Raw genomic sequence first — 6,694 nt, 5'->3', positions numbered from 1 at the left:
TGCATGAGGTGAGTCATGTAACAAAACGCTCGCGCATTATAAATCAACTTGGAGATTATAAATTCAATATTTGACAATTCTTGTTATCTTTTCATAATCATATACCGAGTTCGAGTCTCGTATGAAATATTCTTACGATTACGAACCTCAATTTTCAAATTTCCCTAGTACCTAATACATGCAAGAGTTTTCTAATCATGCAGACAATTCATGGAGTTCCACCACAAATAGTCAACCATCAATCATATATCAACCTGGTCAATTAGAGTGTGGCTTTGCCCAAAGTCCATCACCATCCATTTCAAATTCATTTCCCACTCCACCATCTATTATAGACCAACTTTACCAGGTAATGGCTGAACAAATAATACAAATTCAGCAAATAGCAAAGACCTTTTGTTCTCTCCAATCCACTTCGATCAATCAATACCACATCTGAGACTAATATTCTCCCCACCAATCCAAAACCCAACCAACAATAGAAACAAGGTGTTACTATAACAAAGCCAATTGCTAAAGCCCTCCCTGATATTTATGACCAATTAAAACCCCATCATCATCCACCTAACTATCGTGTGAATTCTAGATCTTATGATGATGCTTACATGTATAAAGTTACAATTTCTCTCACTTGTCCTAGTACATCATCACCTATGCAAGAGAACACTCTGATAGAAGAGACTCTAGAACATGTGTTGGACTCAACACACTTGGACAATGATAAAGAGGACAAAGAAAATCAAGTGCTAGAAAAAGAGGAAATAAAATCTATGGTTGAAAGTGGATCTCAATTTAGTTTGGTCGTTAAAAACTTATCGATGGAACAAATTAGTGACATTCTTACTATTGCATATAAGAACCACAATCTTGTGGAAACACTAAAACTAGATGAAGAATTCTCTGAGTTCTCGAGATAATGTAAAGAACCACCACCCAACCATCACCATCACCATCCCAGTTTAACACCTCTTGAAATCCAACCTCTATTCATTAAAAATCTTCCAATTTCAGAGGACTGCACCACTAAACCATTTCAAAAAAACCTCAAATTCACACTTAAGCAAATTACCTTTGAGATCATTCATAATTTTCTCAACCTTCCCAGTAAAGAGACTTTTCCCAACATACAAATTCATGAGTTTATCATTCTAGGTAATGAGAATCCCACTTTAATTGAAGTGCCATAAAAAGAGAAAATAAAATCTATGGTGGAATGTGGATCCCAATTTAGCTTGGTCATTGTAAACTTAACGATGGACAAAATCGATGATTTTCTTAAAGATGCCGACACTGTCTCTGATTTTATAGATACACCCAAGCTAGATGAAGAGTTTTTGGAGCTCATAAAAGCATTCGATGATGAGCCCATCATTCAAGTCGTTGAAAAGCCTAGTATGTCATATTTTGCATCATCTGAGCTTCATGAAGTACAACTACTACCACACTCACACTCTCTTTGACAATTCAAATATAATGGGTTACATAAACTTTCTTTTATCACTCTGTATCTTACACTCTAAATGCATTATTTCATTATGTTTGGGGGTAAATGCTTTGTCATGTTTTTATGGATTGATCCCCAACTGTTTAGACTATTAGTTTACAGCTAACAACATATCATCCATCTTAATTGTGCATAGTCTTGGAAAATCTGACTTAAAATGACCCCACATATAGTCTTGAATATCTGACTATAAAATATTCATATTATATTTTCTCGATGCATTCATGGGAATGCATCATTAAGGTAACCGGGCCTCCCTATTGGAATGTGTGGTTGTAAGCGCCAGAACCTTAGTCCACCCATATCTCGCGTATTCTAGTCTATTTAGCACTTTTTACTTGTAGTTTGAGTAGTGTTACTATATGAAGCGAGTATATTATTTTTCATTTCTTTATTTTACACTTCTTTGTTTTAAAAATGTTTGTTTTTCCCTGTTCTCTTTATAGAAGTTTCTCAATGCAACACTAGTTATGTGATTTTCTAAAAACACGGGCAATGGATTCCACCTAGACCAACCCTTAGAAGTACGCAATCTCCATTCTTATAAAGGCGGTTTGAGGAACAGTTATGTGTTATTAAGGGTCGCCCATATCACCATGCTATTCGTACAAGACATCTTACATCTTGCATTGTAAATCCCCCAACATACATAACTGAAGCTGCAGTCAGACTAAATTGGGTTCAATAAAGAGCCGAAACGAAAGTTGCCTAAGATCAACTGTTATGGTTTGTTTTCAAACTTAGCTTAGAAATCACTAATTTTGTACGAGTTATCTGTATTAACATCTCTACATAATTTTTCAAAAACTTGAGGATATCAATATGAAATTTTTACGTCCTAGAGTAACCAACATGATACTAAACATATGATTTTATTTTCTTGTAGAAACTTTTTTATGGTAAGAGATACCTTTTGATTGAGAAAAACAGTCATTGAAAAAAAAAAAAAAATAAAAAATCACAGACACACACACATTTCATGTGTATGTATAGATAGTTGTTTACATACTTTATATTTCGCACTTTTTATTTCTTAAACCTGTTAGTATAATAATAATCATGTATGCATGTTTAGTATTTGGTATATGAGTAAAGGATAATACATATACATCATGCCACCATTTCTGCACTACATATGTTTTCAAAAATACAAAAACCCAAAAATTTCGTAGTAGACATATACTAATATACCTAATATATAATAATTACGTAACTTACTATTTTGATAAACCATGTATTTCTTGTTCTACATCCAGCAACCCACGCTCCAAACTTGTTTGGCGGTGGTATATTTTCATCACAAATAACAAAGTACTTGTGTACTACCGTTTTTGCTCATGTTCCTATGGTAATTAATCACTTTTCTTATCTCTTCATACTTTGAGGACGAAACATATTTCTGTTTAAGGGTGGTATAGTAACATTTTGCAAAAACTAGGCATTTCTTATATTAGTATATTTCTTTCTTTCTTAAAATATTTTCGAAGAGACCAAAAAAAAAAATAGTTTTCTGTTTAGTACCAAAAAAATCGTGTTTCATTTTTCTATGATGAATACATGATCTAGAAGTCTCATTATAGCAATAGAGTAAGGATTTGTTCTTCGAACTTAGACTAATATACGTACAATTGTTTCTACATTTGTTCATGAATGGCATGCATAAGCATTATTGACTGTATATAGCAGTAAGTTTCCGAGACCAAGGTTAGAACAGTTAAGTTCCATATCATGTAAGGATCTAGCCAAAAGCCTCATCTGTATGTTTATTGAGTGATGACACAAAGGATGTCCGGATAGAAAGACCACACGTCCACTTGTTTGATTATCACGCCATATCCTAGGAGAGAATTTAGGCCATTTTTGGATCGATATAGCCAACTAACGTTAAAACCAAAAAAAAAAAAAAAAAAAAAATCCTTTAGTTTCCTCTTTTTAAGCCTTCAAAAATTCAATTAACTTTTTTATTCTTCGCCATCAAATCCTTAAACCATTGTTATACACAATAAAAAAACTTACCCAGCTGACGAGTTGAGAATTGAATGAACAGTAAAAAGAGAAGTGAAGACCTTGTACAAAAATAGAACAATTAGTTGCTTCAAAAAGAAAAGAAAAGAAAGATTCATATCAAAAATCGAAACTCTTAAAAGTTCAAAATTAAATGGAGTTGATTTCAAAAGAAACAAAAGAAAAGTTAGACCTCCCAAAAATCAACATCATATGGAGTCACAAAACCAAATGGCTAAAAAATAAATTATAATTCGGAAGCAAAAAAAAACGGGGTTCTTCTCTAGTTACAAGTATCCTGAAGATCCGATTTCTCAACTTATCATATTTTGTTTTCCCTTCTATTTTTATTTCTAAACCACCACCTTAGCCCTGCAACTCCTAATAAAAGACATCTAGCTAGGTTAGGAATAGGATGGTGTGATTGTAAGTGGTAATTGTGATCAATCGACCCCGGTTTTCTTTAGATGTCATTCGTGTATGTGAAGAATATAAATACTCGCTCCATTTGCGAGAACTAAACTTGAGTGAATCTATTATAGAGTTTGTGTTTTAATACATCCCTGTGAGAATCCACCTTAAGGACGCTCTTCAAAAGTTTCGAAAACAACTCTTCTTTTGCATTTCAATGCTTATGTTTGCGCATTTATCTTTAGATGATTTAATTACTATACATATGTTATCCTAAGTTCAAAGGAGCTTGTCCTTATTCACCTGCTAATGAGATGTATGGACTTTTGAGAATAAATAAGGAGAGGTCAAGACCCTTTGTGCTAGATAAAGGAAGTTTGTGATAGGGTTATATACTAAAAACATTACTTTTGTAATAACTCTAATTCTTTATATTTTGAATGAGAATCATATGAGCAAATATTATGCATATTATATATGTTATTAGTTATATGCATGTGTCTAATACTTTATGTTATAGATGATATGGTGTGTGGTAACACACAGAAGATCATATCATCAGTACCTTATAAAGTATAAGTAAATGTTTATAACCTAGATGGATTTGGACAAACCATTGGTAAGGTTGTAGTATAATCTGGTATTAGTCTATCTTGACTATAGGATTACACTAGTACACATTGTGTGTATTAAACAGGACCAAGTGAGATTATTTCTCTTTATATTGACTATATAAGAGAACAAAAACCTCTGTTATTATGGATGCTTGTCCTCTTAATCTAGATATAATAACGGGCACTTACGTGCATTGTACATTGCTTTAAATCATCAATGAGTGAGATTCATTTGTGAATCAACAAACTCGATGGATTGGGTAATGACATTGTATGTAAGGTGTGTTGTTGATTATAGAAGGAATCTGTGACCCGCAGGAAGTCGGGTTGATGATGTCCCCTTGAGGAGCTCATAAGGATTGTCATGTAAACCCTGCAAGTGGATTTATTCCGACCTAACAATGAGGTTGAGTGGTACTACTCAAGGGCATAAGAAGTTGATTGATGTAGTTGTCAGTAACTTGACTTAATCAACGGGCATTCGATATCTTCAACACGGGGAGATCAACAAGAATATAATATGGAGCCCATAAACGTAACACGTAATTTGGGATTATGGCGGTAGTGCAACAATAGCCTTTAGTGGAATAAGCCATTTGTTGATGGACTTGGGTCGTATGTTCTGGGCGAACATGGGAAGCCCAAGTCCGTCAGGAGGCCTAACCCTAATTTCTCCTCATGGTCCCTGTTGTAGCCTATAAAAGAAACCCTTCTCTCCTGGCCGAATTCACTATTTATTTATTTCATTTTTGATTAAAAAAGAGACGCAAGGAAAGAGAGAAAGAAAGGGTTGGTAGATCGTTGCCCACACAACATCCAATCTAAGAATAGGAATACAACAGAAGATCAAGAGGTTGCTGATTCATATATCTTATACTCTTAGAGTTATCTTAGCCGATTTACAGGTATGTTTTCCAATCAAAATCGTGAACCCCATTAATTTCGCTGCGCATGGTTTTCACAGTTTGTAGAAATTTAAATTCTGAAATAATGGTTCCTACAGTTTGTAAGTACCTTCTCTGGAAAACTATCAGGAGGCTTAAGCTCGTCCACTAGGGAATTCCTAGTGGTCTAAAGCCTTGTTGCATACGGTCATTGCAGTCGCACTCTGCGAAATAAGATTAGTATACACCAAAACCATACAAAGAACAATAGAAAAGTTAAGAAAAATTTGGTTTTTCTCGATCACACTTCTACTCTTCAAAGATCTAAGATGAATAACTTCAAAACCCACATACTCCCACTTTCTACATCAACTACTTACTGATAAATTTATAAAATTAGATGTGAAACCAGTAACTAATTCTACTACTACTATTCCATGCTAATGAAGATATTAAACTACTCTAATCATGTGATAGAGGGAGTAATCATGTTTGATCCACTCTTACGTACTTAATAGTAAATCTAGAATAAACTAAACTATTCACTAATGGTGAGAGTATTATATCGTGGTAAAAATAGTAAATTAAATGTGCTAATTAATGAATTCAAATGATGCGAAAGATATATAGAAAGAAAAATCAACCACGCGATTCTAATAACTATTAGATTAGTCATTGAATGGCTTGTTTGATACATATCAAGCCAATGGTCATCTCTAATTATAGTCTTTCTAGCACGAGAGATTAGCACCCCCACAAATCTCTTTGGTGGGGTTTCTAATCTCTAGTTCACCATTATTTTTTGTCTATTTTTCCAACTCTGATTAGAACAAGTCCAGATCCATTAGAAATCTTGTTCCGAGCCAGTCGTTTTGACATAATGTAGACCCAAGTTCGAGGCCTGAATCCAAAGATATGCCCTTTTGAAGTTCTGATAGTTTTTTGTCCTCTTTTTTCCCGGATTGACTTTAACTTCCCAGCTTTGACTGGGCTTGAAAAAGTTTTTTTCTTCTTGATTCTTGGGCTTTAAACATAAAACTCTTCTAGCAATCATCTTGACTCATTTTCCATGCAAAATGGCGTCTTTAAGCACATAAACAACTTCAAGACCTGAAATACAAAAAAACATGTAAACAGTACTAACACTATTTATTACAAACATAATTGGCCTAAGTAGAATACTATTATGGGGTTTAAACTACAGTTTTGGGTGTTTATCACATCACCCCCAAACAGTGTTTTGCTTGTCCTCAAGCAAAAATGAGAAATTAAAACAG

This window comes from Coptis chinensis, chromosome 6 (genome assembly GCF_015680905.1).
Source record: "Coptis chinensis isolate HL-2020 chromosome 6, ASM1568090v1, whole genome shotgun sequence".
Lineage (NCBI taxonomy): Eukaryota > Viridiplantae > Streptophyta > Magnoliopsida > Ranunculales > Ranunculaceae > Coptis > Coptis chinensis.
Note: the sequence above shows the minus strand (reverse complement) of the source record.